Here is a 16,087-nt window from a genome sequence, read left to right on the forward strand (position 1 = left end):
AAAAAGATTCAATGCCATCATGATAGGAGGATAGAGAGGACACCAGAAAGTGTTCACCTTCAGGAGAGGAGAGAGGGCAAAATTACTATGGAAAAAGAATCTGTCTGAGAATGTTTGTGGCAGCATTAACAGGGTTTACAGTCAAATAATGTGCAGTCAATTCCAGGGAAATTCTATATCCAGTATATGATATGGGTGATGTTTTATTCATGTACATGCTTCAAGGCTAACCCATGTCCTAGCAGTGAACTGTAATATTCAGAACACATAAACATCTACTTTAAGTACAGTTTAGTAACACTATATTAACATTATTCTCTGCTAATTTCTTCCTGTGATACTGTTTTAGGATTCTATTTAAAAATACTTGGATATCAGGGAAATTTATACCATTGGTACAGTTTTAGATGCTTGGATGAATGAGTGGAGCTCTGCTCCTGGGTGGCTAGCTTTTAATGTTAGTGGGAGCTGGTGAGAGCTTCTGCCTTCCCCTTACATTAGAAAGATTGAAAAATAAGTTTATGAAGTTCACAGGAAGTCCAGTGAGCCAAATGGATACTTTTTAAATGTGACCTCACACTGTGTGGGAGTTATATACACTGCAACTGGTGAAAAGTCCAAGCAGTGTCAGACTGGGAATAATTATTAACTTCGGCCCAAAATGTACGCAGAAATGTACCCATGGCACCCACCCAAAGCCAAGTTTGAATTTAACTGGCAGGCTGCAGACACCAAAAGGGCACTCCAATTTTGGTAGGTCAAAAATTGGCCAGGATCTGCATGTAGCCGGCCGGTAGGGTGGGCCTGTTGGGGATGGGGGAGCTTATCCCAGGGGGAGGGGGATAGGGAGTGAGAACATTCAGGTAAGTAATTTTTTAAAACTTAACTTTTCGTTGGCAGCCTGCAGCGGTCCCTTTAAGGACCGCTGGTCAGTCCACATATTGACCTGGTTTTCCTGAACACAGTCGGCCCTGGTGCCAGCTGAGTTCAGGGCAAACTGATTTGTTAAAGGGGGTATCAAAAAGGCATGAAGCCCCTTATTTACAGAGGCAGAGTACGGGCCTTGGATACCTCATTTGATGCCTATACCAATATGGCAGGCAGCGTACTTGTGGCTCAATTGTGGTTCAGAATGTGCAGATGCATGCCGTCCACCATATTGGATACTTTAGTGCCCAATTTACTCGATTTCTGGGATGGTATCTCTTTAAGAGTTAGAACAATAAAGTGTTGACTTACATGGCAGTAATTTTTATACTGTAATACAAAACCTAACCTTGAACTGCCATTTATTTTGAAAGCGGAAGCCTTTAGTTAGTAAAATGATTGAGGCAATCAATCTTCAGTCTCAAGGAAGCTCAGAGAAGGGTGATGGAGAATTTCATGGTACATAGCATAAATACACAGCCTACGTGTATTTGCTTCAAGTGACATGAATTTTATGTTCTAATAATAATGTACATTATTTGCTTTACTGTGATGGCATTTTTAAAAATTACTAAAAAATAAGAAGGGAAATGGTGTAAATTTTCATATTTTTATGGAGAATTTTGAATGTGTTGTAACAACTACAGATGCAGCTTGCTGTGAATTATTTAAGGAGCTCAGTTTTATGGTTCATAGGTTGAATCCTTGAATGACGTTGGTGCTATGACAGGAGAGGCGTGCCACTGCTGCTGGGAATAGACTGGATTAGGCTAGAGCTTTTAGCTTGTTAGACTGCTCCAGTTATGTATGATTCCTTTTGATGTTAATACCATCAACAACTGAGACTGATGCTCAATGACAGATTCTTTTATGAAGACAATCTTCCGATCCAATATAATTTCTATATTTGGCCAAAAATATAATTTACGGAAATATTTGCCTCATTCCCTTTCTTTCTGTGTTTGTGTCAATAATGGAGACAATGGGTAGAATTGGCTTCATATAATTAAAAATCTTGAGGCTTTATTGGCCTTGGTGTTTAAAAAAAAATCTTTCAATTACAATATTTTTCTCTCCTTTGCCCTTTCCAAAAAGATCCAAGCACTGACGTTCCAATGGACAGTCCTTTCCATCAGCCGGATAAACTGGACTGTCCCTCTGTTTACTGGTGTGGACAGTAAGGCCTTTATTTAAATATTAAAATTGCCAGTGCCAGTATTTAGGTAGCACCTGAGAAAACAAATAAGCCCTGAAATTGCAATTGTGACAACTTCAGTGCTGTGCCCATCCTGTGGCACTGGTATGCCCACAGAGGCAGCAGGAAAGGCTGATCTTGCCGAAAATTTCAAACCTAGTCCATCTCCATGATTGTAATGAGCCCCCAGGGATGGAGAACAAGCATGGCGACAAGGATTGGTGGAGCCAGGAGAGATTTTCAGTGTGGCAGTAACACTTAAAGAGCCTGCAGTTCACCCTTAAAGAAGAATGGCTCTTTCTGATTTTGGAAATATATGTAGGTGGAAGCTGCAATGGAGCCAAGGGGCAATAAGGGAAGAACTGTCCCTTTTCAGGAAGAAGCATTTTAACTTTTAATTCGGGAGGAGCAGCAAAGGAGGGTGGCATTCTGGATCAGAAGGCCATCCTTCACTGAAAGCAGTTACCCAAGCTGCATGGATGAAGGTAGCAGGGAGTCAATAGAGTCTCCACCTGAATCCAAATAAAGAAAAAGAAAGTCTAGTGAAATTGGGAGAGTGCCAAAGTAAGTATTGCATACTTTAGTGATTGCCTAGTCGGGGTGGTTGGCTCGCTCTGTGCTATCAGCAATCGTGCTAAGGTGCTCAGCCACAACCGGGTTTGTGTGACTGCTGGTAAGGCAGAGTCAAGAACAGATGATGTGGCCAATGCTTCCACTGGCTCAGGCAGCTGAAGTCATGAACAAACTGAAGCTAGAACCTGCTAACCACTCAGCCACTAAGCAGGATCCTGTTAAGGGAACTGTAAAGGGAAGAACAGCTTCAGGCAACAACAGATGGCCTTTAAAGTGGTCGTTAAAGCCTCTACGGACCAGCCAAAAGCTAATGAAAAGCTGGATGCAACATGTCGTGACACCAGTGAAAAGAGTTAGTGAGTTGTGTTTATCCACAAGGTTGCACAATTGCACAAAAATGATTCTAAATCATTTTTCTAGTAGTTAAGTTCTGTTGTCAATCATGGTCAAAAGGGCTCCTCTGGTCTAGTGCCAATGACTGATGAGAATATATTCAGGGTCTGGAGAGAACGATGAGAATATATTCAGGGTCTGGAGAGAACATTATACTGAGCAAGTGTCTGATCCAACAGGTTGTCGTGAGCACCCATCTGCTTTGAGGTTGTAAAACTGGTGCAATGTAGATCAAAGACTTTAAAGAACCAGTTCAATTTGGGGAGGGAGGAATGGACTCTGCACTGTGCCACCTAGATAATGGGGGTATTGCCAGTGTGGATGGTACTCATGCCAAATTCCTAAAAACCACTTCAGACAAGAGGGAGGAGAATGGCACTGATATATCTTGGAGCTGCCCTTCTGAAGCTATGATGTGGAGATGCCGGTGATGGACTGGGGTTGAAAATTGTAAACAATTTTATAACACCAAGTTATAGTCCAACAATTTTATTTGAAAATCACAAGCTTTCGGAGGCTTCCTCCTTCCTCAGGTGAATGTGGAAATGAAATCCTCGAACCTTTCGCATTTATAAATCACAGAACAATACCTGGTGATTACAGATAGTCTTTCCAACTGCCCGTTGCCAAGGAACGGAACTACGCTGCCTACATGAAAACCAAGAGCAGGAAGCTTGAGAAACTTGGCATCACCACCAGCATCGACCAAGCTTCCCCTGGTACCACGGTTGCAACCACAGGGAAGTCTATCGTCAATTTGTCCGACCACACCCTTCAACCAGACGAAATCGAAGTTCTCAGCCGAGGGCTCAATTTCTGCCCCACTACCAAAATGGACCCCATTAGTCTCACGGCGGACACAGAGGAATTCATCAGGAGAATGAGGCTCCGAGAATTCTTCCACAAACCTCAAGATTTCAGCAGCGAACCCAATGAGACAATCAACGATCCGGAACAGCAGACAGAGGGATCCGCGGTACAGCAACCGAAGAGGAAAGAGTCAAACTGGACTCCTCCGGAGGGTCGCTGCCCTCAGCTTGACATGTATGCTCAAGCTGTCAGGAAATGCGTCAATGCCAGATTCATCAGCCGCACTCAGAAGACAGTCCAGAATGTCACCCGAGCACAACGCAACGCCATCAACGCTCTCAAGACCAACCGCAACATCGTCATCAAACCAGCAGACAAAGGAGGAGCCATCGTCATACAGAACAGAACGGACTATTGCAAAGAAGCATACCGACAACTGGACAACCAGGAACACTACAGACGGTTACCGCAGATCCGACCAAAGAACACACCCACCAGCTCAACAAACTGATCAAGACCTTCGATCCAGACCTTCAAAGCATCCTACGCGCTCTCATCCCACGTACTCCCCGCGTGGGAGACTTCTACTGCCTCCCAAAGATACACAAAGCCAACACACCCAGACGTCCTATCATATCAGGCAACGGAACCCTGTGTGAGAACCTCTCTGGATACATCGTGGGCATCCTGAAACCCATCGTACAGGGAACCCCCAGCTTCTGTCGCGACACTACAGACTTCCTACAAAAACTCAGTACCCACGGACCAGTTGAACCAGGAACACTTCTCACCACGATGGACGTCTCGGCACTCTACACCAGTATCCCCCACGATGACGGCATCGCTGCGACAGCATCAATACTCAACACCAACAACAGCCAATCTCCAGACGCCATCCTACAACTCATCCGCTTCATCCTGGATCACAATGTCTTCACCTTCGATAACCAGTTCTTTACCCAAACACACGGAACAGCCATGGGGACCAAATTCGCACCCCAATACGCCAACATTTTCATGCACAAGTTCGAGCAGGACTTCTTCACTGCACAGGACCGCCAACCAACGCTATACACCAGATACATCGACGACATTTTCTTTCTATGGACCCACGGTAAAGAATCACTGAAGAGACTACACGATAACATCAACAAGTTCCATCCCACCATCAAGCTCACCATGGACTACTCCTCAGAATCAGTTTCTTTCTTGGACACACGAATCTCCATCAAAGACGGGCACCTCAGCACCTCACTCTACCGCAAGCCCACGGACAACCTCACGATGCTCCACTTTTCCAGCTTCCACCCTAACCACGTCAAAGAGGCCATCCCCTATGGACAGGCCCTGCGAATACACAGGGTCTGCTCAGACGAGGAGGAACGCGATGGACACCTACAGACGCTGAAAGACGCCCTAGTAAGAATGGGATATGACGCTCGACTCATCGATCGACAGTTCCGACGGGCCACAGCGAAAAATCGCGTAGACCTCCTCAGAAGACTAACACGGGACGCAACCAACAGAGTACCCTTCGTCGTCCAGTACTTCCCCGGAGCAGAGAAACTACGCCATGTTCTCCGCAGCCTTCAACATGTCATCAATGACGACGAACACCTCGCTATGGCCATCCCCACACCTCCACTACTCGCCTTTAAACAGCCACCCAACCTCAAACAGACCATCGTTCGCAGCAAATTACCCAGCTTTCAGGAGAACAGCATCCACGACACCACACAACCCTGCCACGGTAACCTCTGCAAGACATGCCGGATCATCGACACAGATACCACCATCACACGAGAGGACACCACCCACCAGGTGCATGGTTCATACTCCTGTGACTCGGCCAACGTTGTCTACCTCATACGTTGCAGGAAAGGATGCCCCAGAGCATGGTACATTGGCGAGACCATGCAGACGCTGCGACAACGGATGAACGGACACCACGCAACAATCGCCAGACGGGAGGGTTCCCTCCCAGTTGGGGAACACTTCAGCAGTCAAGGACATTCAGCCACCGACCTTCGGGTAAGCGTACTCCAAGGCGGCCTTCGAGACACACGACAACGCAAAATCGTCGAGCAGAAATTGATAGCCAACTTCCGCACCCATGAGGACGGCCTCAACCGGGATCTTGGGTTCATGTCACGCTACACGTAACCCCACCAGCGAACAAAAGTTATCTGTTTTTAATATAACGGGTCATTTGCTGTCTTTCTCTTCCTTCCGGATGTTTCTATGTTTCTGCCTCTCTCTCTCTCTGTTTTTTTTTTGGTTGTTTGTATATTCGGTGGCCCTGAACACTTTGATTGCCTTGGCAATGGGCAGTTGGAAAGACTATCTGTAATCACCAGGTATTGTTCTGTGATTTATAAATGCGAACGGTTCGAGGATTTCATTTCCACATTCACCTGAGGAAGGAGGAAGCCTCCGAAAGCTTGTGATTTTCAAATAAAATTGTTGGACTATAACTTGGTGTTGTAAAATTGTTTACAACTTCTGAAGCTAGTGAATAGAATTCTGTTTGCGGTACACATACCCTCAACAATCCAGAGTGCAGTCGTGATTTCAATCACTAGAGTGGGATCCTAGTGAGCCTCAAAGCTACTGAAGAATCTTGTTCATTTCATTTGCACTTGAAGTCATTCTTTGGGTTGCCACATCCCCCTGTGCACGCCTGCTGAGGACTCGTGACGCTCCTCTTTGCATCCTTCAGCCTGCTTTCATCAATCATTTGTGAGGAGGGAAAAAATTGAGATAATACTCTCTGGACTGAGGAATTTAATAAATTTAAGAAAAGTTTAAAGAGAGCCACTTACGTTGAACTCCCCAGCTGCACATTGAAGGATGATGCCCCGTCTCTTTTATAGGGCTCTGCCCACGTTTTTTTGGGGCCCCGTTGGTTACGTTTGAATCACACTTATTTTTTACACTGCTTTTTAAGTTCCGGCATAGTCAAATTAGGAGCACAAGATTTTGGGCATAATTTTGGGTGTAACTTGCTGATTACACCCCCACTGGAAATTCCGGGCCCAAGTTGGGACATCTACAATGTTTGACCAATGGTGGCAGTGGGATTAGTGCAAAACACATGCACTTAGACAATTCATGCCATGCAGTAGGTACTGTGGAATTGCTTCAGAGAATACTCCAATTGGTGAAATTAACAGACAACGGGGGTAATTTTAACTTTTGGCAATGATGTAAAACTGGCGATATAGAATTAGCCTCCATAATACACCATGCTTGATTTTCCTTTTGACTGAAATCAATAGTAGTGTGAATCGGGCAGGGTGTATAATGGGCAGCTAATTCGATATCACACATTTTAGACCATCACCCAAAGTTAAAATCACCCCCGATCACTCTCCACTTTTGATGTACATGGCTTTTTAAAGTGCAATTTTTTTTTAAAGTTACTTAATTCCTTACTTTCAATTAGCCTCATCAGCCTGTATAATAATCAGATTAACTTTTGTAACCTAATTTCGCAGGATGTTGAATTATAGAAAAATAATTGAAAGTGCCTTAAGATGGCAACCACAAAGGAAATTGAATAATCAAGGGATTTAAATAAAATCTGGTTACTCTGGTGTGACTGCATAATGCCAGATTGAGTGGTAATTTAAACTGCTGTGCGATTCATTTGATTCATTCCTGTAAATGAAGCGTTCAGTTTTCTTCTTTGACAATGATCGTATTAAGTGCTCGCACCATTTCAACAGATGTCATTATTTGTTATGTGCTTTGTTCAGGGAATAATTGATGCACTAGTCTTAAAATAAAAAAGCAGGGTGTAGATTTAAACTATCGGGCAGCTGACTGGTGGAGAGCACTGGCCAGCTGGCTAACACTGCCGACAGGAGGCCTGGTCCATTTTGAGGGCCGGGCCTCATTACCGGTGATCTGGGCACTAAATGGGCACTCCGCTGTAACTCTCCAACTCCAGGCTGAAGCCATAACGGCAGACTCGGAGGCTGACCCGGCTGGCAGGAAGGTTGGTCGGGGGGTGGGGGGAGGGTGATATGGGGTGGGGGGAGCCCCGGGCAGCAGCGGCCCACAGTAATCTTGTGCAGCTACTTCTGCTGTGCCAACTGGTAAACCTGGCTGGAGCTACAATCCGCACCATCCCCAGTTGATCATCAAAACTGCAATTGGAGTACTACTTACATCATTGGTTTCCAATTTGCATATTGAAAGGGCAGCTCCAACAACTCTCAAGAAGCTCGACACCATCCAGGACAAAGCAGCCCGCTTGACTGGCACCACCCTAAACATTCACTCCCTTCACCACCGGCGCACAGTGGCTGCAGTGTGTACCATCCACAGGATGCACTGCAGCAACTCGCCAAGGCTTCTTCAACAGCACCTCCCAAACCCGCGACCTCTACCACCTAGAAGGACAAGAGCAGCAAGTACATGGGAACAACACCACCTGCACGTTCCCCTCCAAGTCACACACCATCCCGACTTGGAAATATATCGCCGTTCCTTCATCGTTGCTGGGTCAAAATCCTGGAACTCCCTTCCAAACAGCACTGTGGGAGAACCTTCACCTCACAGACCACAGCAGTTCAAGAAGGGGGCTCACCACCACCTTCTCAAGGGCACATCCCATGAACGAATAAAAAAAATACCACCTGGAACAGGCGGGCACTCCAACCGCTTTGAGGATGGCGCCTGCATAAATGGGGAGGTAAGCCATTTTCAGGCTGTTATCGCCTCGTTTGCGCCAAGCGGCCCAGGTTAAAATCTACCCTAGCATCTGCAATCAATTTTTAATCACATAACGTGAATTCCTAGCATACTCTAAAATCTTATCTACTTGATGTGGATACAATGTTCTGAGATTTTTAGAAGTAAGGATATGCTTAAATATATATCGGGGAGATTTTCAAGTCGGGTCCAAAATGGGTGCGATTTAGGTAATGTGCCCGCAGCACCTGCCCAAGGCCACAGTCAGGGGATCCGAACCATTTTTAGTTTCGGACCCTGTTTAAATTTTCCGATGAGCTGCAGGCGTCAAACGGAAAATCGGCCAGATTCTGCGTAGAGCTGGCCGGCAGGTAGGGCTTGCTGGGGGAGGGGGGAATCCATGCTGGGAGGGGGGGAGCAAAAATGGGCAGCAGGCCAGAAGATTTTTGTGGGACCGGATGAAATATAAATGACCCTACAAAAATCTTAAAAGTAAAAGCAAAAATGTACCTTTTCTGAGCAGCTTCCAGCAGTCCGTGTAAGGACCAAGAACGGGTGGGTTGGGGGCAGGTGGGAGTTGAAAATAGTTGTTTTTTGGGTCGGAACCGCAACCTGGCTTTATTTCCTGGTTTAACGTCGGTGCGGAAATGTACAGGCTTCCCACTGGGAATGCCAAGTCCGAAAATTTTGCGGTCGCGTCCCAAAAAAACAACTATTTTCAACTCCCGGCCGCCCCCAGCCCACCCGTTCTTGAGGTTTAAAATCACCCCCCATGACTTAGGTTGCTCAACACCTGGAAAAACTGGGTTAAGTGTGCACTTCACATGCTCCGCCCATTTTCTCGTGGAAATTACAATTGGGGTCCTACAATCAGTGTACAACCCCGATTTGTATATTTAAACTGCCTCCCACCTGTTTTGAGTGGGATTGCTGGGCAATTGCTGGCTTGCCTCAAAATTGAATCAGGCTGGCAAATGGGTGTCCAAGGCCCCTGCCAGATTTTCCTACGCTGGTCACCCATTTTTCAGGGGAGAAACAGGCGGCCAGCAGTTGAAAATCCCCCTTCACCCCATTTCTTCTAATTTTCTACTCCTGTACAAGAGAAGAGTAAGAATGAGAACAGGCCACTCAGCCCATCAAATCACCTCATTTCTAGGTCAATGTTCTGGTCCTGAACAAACTGCTATTTATTTATCTCTCTTCTGCTTCAGTGCAAAGTTTCAGCATTCATTAGTTAAATCAGGAATCTGCCTTTGAATGCTCTGAGTCCACATTCACGGTTCTCAGTAGCAGTTTATTACAGAAGTTCACAACCCGAGAACTGAGTTATAAGATGCAATGAGTGAACCTTGCTAACACGTGATCATCTATGATTCCGTGAATGCAGTCCAAACAGATCACGATGTTATTGATATGAAAATAGTGCTTGGCACATCAGACTTTCTTCTCCTCACCCCACCACTGCCCCCCCCCCCCGCCCCCCTGCCACCAACCACCATCTTCAATACAAAACAGGGTTGTCAAATCTTTTTTCATGAAGATATATGGTTGGGTTGCAAAATTTTTGATGAGTTGAAAACCAGACAGAGTGCTGGTCAGGAAGTGGGATTATGGCTTACATACTGATGTTCTCTTTGGTACTGCTGAAAATTAATTAAGTATAAAATAAATTAATTGAAAACCTTGATAATTGAGTCTGGGCTCACAGTGAGATAATCTGCTAGGCCGAACCTGGAGAATCTAGGTTATAATGCCTCCACTTCATAAGGCACATCATAAATAAACAGAAAACAAACTTTTGTTTCAAAATAGTGAAACTTTTTGGTGAGTGATTTACACTTCAGAAATTTCTGGGCAGTTTACTCAAACTTTACAGTCCAGAAACCTGACAGGAAGCAACCATTTGAAGATAGTGCCCTTTTAACGTGCATTTAGCTCAGGCTTCTTTTCTTTCAGTCTATGTCTGTCCCTAGGGCCCTGGCTCCCTTTTCCTGAATTAGGACAAAGAATTTATCCTCATCCAGCTATGTGCCTCTCATGTGCCTCTCTTCCCTTCCTCCCCAAATTTTGTTTTATGAGGTCTCTTGGTAGTTTATTGATCTGTGTGGAGGTTATTTTCTTTTGAACGGAATGGCAGAATGACTCTCACTATTCCTTGGTCTTCTTTAGCCATGTTTCAGAAAGATGGAAATAAATCTGAATTAAGTTGAAAATATCGGAATAATTACAATCTGTTAAACGTGCATTTGAACATACTTCTGCATTCTAAAGTCAGCTGCTGTAATTTTTCTGCATTTGAGTGTTTTAATATACAATATAAATATATTATAATTATATATTAATATACAATATATGTGCCAAAGCAATTTACAACCAATTAGGCTTTTTTAAAAGTGTAGTCACTGTTGTACTGTAGGAAACGTAGCAGCCAATTTGCACACAGCTAGGCCCAACAAACAGCAATGAAATAAATGACTAGATCATCTGCTTTAGTGGTGTTAGTTGAGGGATGAATGTTGACAAAGACAGAAATCCCCTGCTCTTCTTCGAATGGTGCTGTGGGATCTTTTACATCCACCTGAGAAGGCAGGCGGAGCTTCGGTTTAATGTCTCATCCGAAAGACAACACCTCCGACAGTGCAGCCCTTCCTCAGTATTCCATTCCAGTCCTTTGCAAATATAATGTATCTTGTCACGATTATTGCTGCCTAAGAGTTCACGGTGAATTGAAGATCCTTGGACAATAGGAGCAGCAAAGCAGAGCTCAGGAGCTTCACAACAGGGAGGGAGAGACACAGAGAACGATGACTCACTTAAACCTGTTAAGCATCCCACAAAAAATACACAGAAGAAAGTAAACCTCAAAAATATTTTACACAATGATGATAGAATTTTTAAACATTTTTTACAAAACGTTTTTACATAATTGTGTGTCAGCAAAGTGTCTAAACTTGAAGAGGAAAGAATAAGGAATAAATTTAAGCTGATCAATAAACTAAGTTTACGAAAAAAACATTGGACCCAATTTTCATCTCCATTACACCCTGCAACAGAGCCGTAAATTGGGTGGAAATCAGTCCTGCCAAATTTCCGCCTATTGTACGCCAGGTTCGATTTGTCAATGGGCCTTGGGGAAGGCAGTCAAAACTCTGGTCTGAAACAGGTGGACGCTTCATTGATGTATTAAAATGAAGGCAAATGACATCATTTTGATGTCAGTGATTTTGTGTTATCTCTGCTGCCACTATGCCAGTTTCGCCTTGGGTGTTGGCAGAGTGATGGTGGCTGATTCAAGCAAGATGTATTTACCTGGCTATGCAGTTCTCAGTAGGTATTGTGCGAGTTGTTTTTTTCTTGCTTTAGCTTATTTTCAGAAGATTTAGGTAGCCTGTGTGTGAAAGGCGTTTGCAGGAAGGATTTTGGTTGGGCCATTTTTGCTACCTTCCTAGCCCAGCTTAGACTGCTGCAAGACATATATGCAAAATTCCTGACTGTTGCTGTTTCTCTTTGGCCTAAAAAAAATGTTGAATGTCCTGTTAAGCTCTGAGGTTCAGGAAAAGCTATGTGTTATTTTTGTTGCATGCAAGTGATGTTTGAATGTGATTTGCACCATCATAATGTGCTTCTAAACAAGTGGAATAAAACATTTGCCAAAACACTTTTTTGTGCGGATAGTGGCTGTTTAAAAAAAGAATGCTGCCCTCTCACTGGGGAGGGTGAAGAGGTAATCGATTACGGTCGCCACTGAGAACTACATATACTGGGTCTCTTGAGCTGGCTGCTGGCCCAAGATTAGATTGGGAGTTCCCAATCTCTGCTCGACACCTACCCCTGACAACCCAAATGAAATTAGGAGTTCATCACACTGCGAATCTCAAGCCCAACCATTCAGAATTTATTGAATTTGCATTATTGTATTAATTCATGTGATTCATGGGGATGGAAGTGAGAGAAAAAAAAACCCTCTTCTACCCCGGTGAATCGTGCAACTTAAAACCAAATTTTTTCAGAAGATTTAGGTAGCCTGTGTGTGAAGGGCGTTTGCAGGAAGGATTTTGGTTGTGCCATTTTTGCTACCTTCCTAGCCCTGCTTAGACTGCTGCAAAACATATATGCAAAGTTCCTGACTGTCGCTATTTCTCTTTAGCATAAAAAAAATGTTGACTACCCTGTTAAGCTCTGAAATTCCCTCCCTAATCCTCTCCCTCTTTCTCTCCTCCTTCAAGACACTCCTTAAAACCGACCTCTTTAAAAAAGCTTTTGGTCATCTATCCAAATGTGTTCTTCTTTGGCCCGCTGTCAATTTTGTTGTCTGATCACGCTTATCTGAAACGCATTGGGCTGTTTTAACACATTAAAGACACTATATAAATGCAAGTTGTTGTAAGCTGATACACGGCCTTTAAGACCCACAGCAGCACACAATTTATTGCCCTCAATGGGTGAGCTGCCATTCCCAGGTGTTACCCATACCTGAAACCCACCCACATTATGTTAAGGATGCTGAACCTGGTATCTCAGCTGGGTTACTGTGCACCTTGTGTCAGGTGGGTACTATTCCCGCTGCACCTGCCTCCTGAAGGTTCCGGGATTGGGCACTAAAATCACCCAATTGTGTTTATCAGGTATTATTTTCAGGAAAAGCTATGTGTTATTTTTGTTACATGCAAGTGATGTTTGAATGTGATTTGCACCATCATAATGTGCTTCTAAACAAGTGGAATAAAACATTTGCCAAAATACTTTTTTGTGCGGATAGTGGCTGTTTAAAAAAAGAATGCTGCCCTCTCACTGGGGAGGGTGAAGGGGTAATCGATTACGGTCGCCCCTGAGAACTACATGTACTGGGTCTCTGTTGCTCGTGAGTTGGCTGCTGGCCCAAGATTAGATTGGGAGTTCCCAATCTCTGCCTGACACTTATCCCTGACAACCCAAATGAAATTAGGAGTTCATCGCACTGCGAATCTCAAGCCCAACCATTCGTCATAAAACGCTTCCAAAAGAATTATAGAAGATTCGGTTATTTCGAGCTTTGATGTATATATATATTTTGGTTGAAATTATGGAAAAATGAGAATTAAAAATAATTCCCACGTGGATAAGTAACTTTCCAGACGACAGCTGGTTCCTCGGTCAATGATTCACTTCCACCAGTGCTGTCTTCAACTTTAGCAGCAGTGCTGCAAGGTAAGTGAGGTGCCAATCTTGTCTCTAGCAGCGTGTAGTTTTTGCATCGCTTGAGTGAACTGATCTTCAGCAGCCAGTGGAAGGAGTCCATGACCAGAAAACAAAAGCTGCCAAAATGTTTTTTTTACTTCTCAATTTTTCCCTCCTCCTCCTCTGGAGCTGTGGATTCCTACTGGGGTGTGGTTCTGTGGGTGCCTCTAGTATCTTGCCCAAATAGCCATTCTCCATGCTCACCCTTGACAGTGACTATTAGCAAGCTATTTCATTACACGCGCCAGCATGGACGAACGCTATCCTGTCCTCACCCAATGTCCACACGCATACATTTTCCAGTAAAGCTCAATGGATAGCAATTAGGAACAGGAACCCTGGCTGCTTTTTCCCTCCCTAACCCATAGGTGAGTTATTTACAGAGCACTTTTTAAAATGTCTCCATGAGATGTGGATGGCGCTGGTAAGGCTGCATTTATTGGCCATCCCTAGTTGCCTTGTAAAGGTGGTGGTGGGCCTTCTTCTTTAACCTCGACATGATGCTGTTCCCACAATGGTGTTAAATAGGGAATTCTCAGATTATGAATCAGAGACAATGCAGAAAGGGTCATATATGTCGAAGTCAGGCTGGCCTTTAACTTGGAGAAGAACTTGGGTGATGATGGTGTTACCATGATATTGCTGCTCTTGTCCTTCTCATGGTAAAGGTCACGGGACTAAAGGGTGTTGTGAAAGTAAGCTTGATGAGTTGTTGCAGTGAATCCTGTCGATAGTACATACTGCAATCACAGGGCACTGGTGATGGAGGAGGTGGATATTGAATCTAGTGGATGGAGCTTAATTTTTTTTTATTCATTCATGGGATATGAGCATCGCTGGCAAGGCCAGCATTTATTGCCCATCCCTAAATGCCCTTGAGAAGGTGGTGGTGAGCCACCTTCTTGAACCGCTGCGGTCCGTGAGGTGAAGGTTCTCCCACAGTGCTATTAGGTAGGGAGTTCCAAGATTTTGACCCAGCGACGATGAAGGAATGGCGATATATTTCCAAGTCAGGATGGTGTGTGACATGGAGGGGAACGTGCAGGTGGTGGTGTTCCTATGCGCCTGCTGCCCTTGTCCTTCCGCGTAGTAAAGGTCGTGGGTTTGGGAGGTGCTGTCGAAGAAGCCTTGGCGAGTTACTGCAATGCATCATGTAGATGGTACAAACTGCAGCCACGGTGAGCCGGTGGTGGAGGGAGTGAATATTTATGGTGGTGGATGGGGTGCCAATCAAGCGGGTTGCTTTGTCCTGGATGGTGTCGAGCTTCTTGAGTGTTGTTGGAGCTGCACTCATCCAGGCAAATGGAGACTATTCCATCACAATTCCGACTTGTGCCTTGTAGATGGTGGAAAGGCTTTAGGGAATCAGGAGGTGAGTCACTTGCCACAGAATACCCAGCTTCTGACCTGGTCTTGCAGCCACAGTATTTATGTGGCTGGTCCAGTTTAGTTTCTGGTCAATGGTGACTCCCAAGATATGGTGGTGGGCGATTCGGTAATGGTAATGCTGTTGAATGTCAAGAGGAGGTGGTTAGACTCTCTCTTGTTGGAGATGGTCATTGCCTGGCACTTGTCTGACGCGAATGTTACTTGCCATTTATCAGCCCAAGCCTGGATGTTATCCAGGTCTTGCTGCATGCGGACTCGGACTGCTTCATTATCTGAGGGTTTATGAATGGAAATGAAAACCATTCAATCATCAGCGAACATCCCCACTTCTGACCTTACAATGGAGGGAAGTCATTGATGAAACAGCTGAAGATTTTTGGGCCTAGGACACTGCCCCGAGGAACTCCTGCACTGATGTCCTGGGGCTGAGATGATTGGCCTCCAACAACCACTACCATCTTCCTTTGTGCTCGGTATGACTCCAGCCACTGTAGAGTTTTCCCCCTGATTCCCATTGACTCCAATTTTACTGGGGCTCCTTGATGCCACTATCAGTCAAATGCTGCCTTGATGTCAAGTGCAGTCACTCTCACCTCACCTCTGGAATTCATCTCTTTTGTCCATGTTTGGACCAAGGCTGTAATGAGGTCTGGAGCTGAGTGGTCCTGGCGGAACCCAAACTGAGCATCGGTGAGCAGGTTATTGGTGAGGAACTGCTGGTGATAGCACTGTCGACGACACCTCCCAATACTTTGCCGATGATTGAAAGTAGACTGATGGGGCGGTAATTGATGATGGAGGAAAAGTCATTGATGAAGTAGCTGAAGATGGTTGATCCGCAGATGCTGCTCGGAGGAACTGCTGCAGTGAGGTCCTTGGGCTGCA

General features: G+C 44.9%; 1 long non-coding RNA gene across 2 annotated transcripts in view; it reads right to left on the reverse strand.

Moving 5' to 3' along the window:
- Positions 1 to 16,087, reverse strand: part of LOC137325411 (uncharacterized) — a 117,774-nt gene that overhangs the window by 81,907 nt on the left and 19,780 nt on the right. Inside the window, exon 4 of one of the 2 annotated variants that reach the window (XR_010963877.1) lies at positions 10,958 to 11,415. The exons of the other annotated variant lie outside the window; for it this stretch is intronic. This is a non-coding gene — a long non-coding RNA (uncharacterized lncRNA). Of the gene's footprint in view, positions 1 to 10,957; positions 11,416 to 16,087 lie in introns of those variants that run through there. 2 annotated transcript variants of the gene reach the window in all.

The sequence above is a fragment of the Heptranchias perlo genome, chromosome 9 (genome assembly GCF_035084215.1).
Source record: "Heptranchias perlo isolate sHepPer1 chromosome 9, sHepPer1.hap1, whole genome shotgun sequence".
In the NCBI taxonomy this organism is placed as follows: Eukaryota; Metazoa; Chordata; class Chondrichthyes; order Hexanchiformes; family Hexanchidae; genus Heptranchias; species Heptranchias perlo.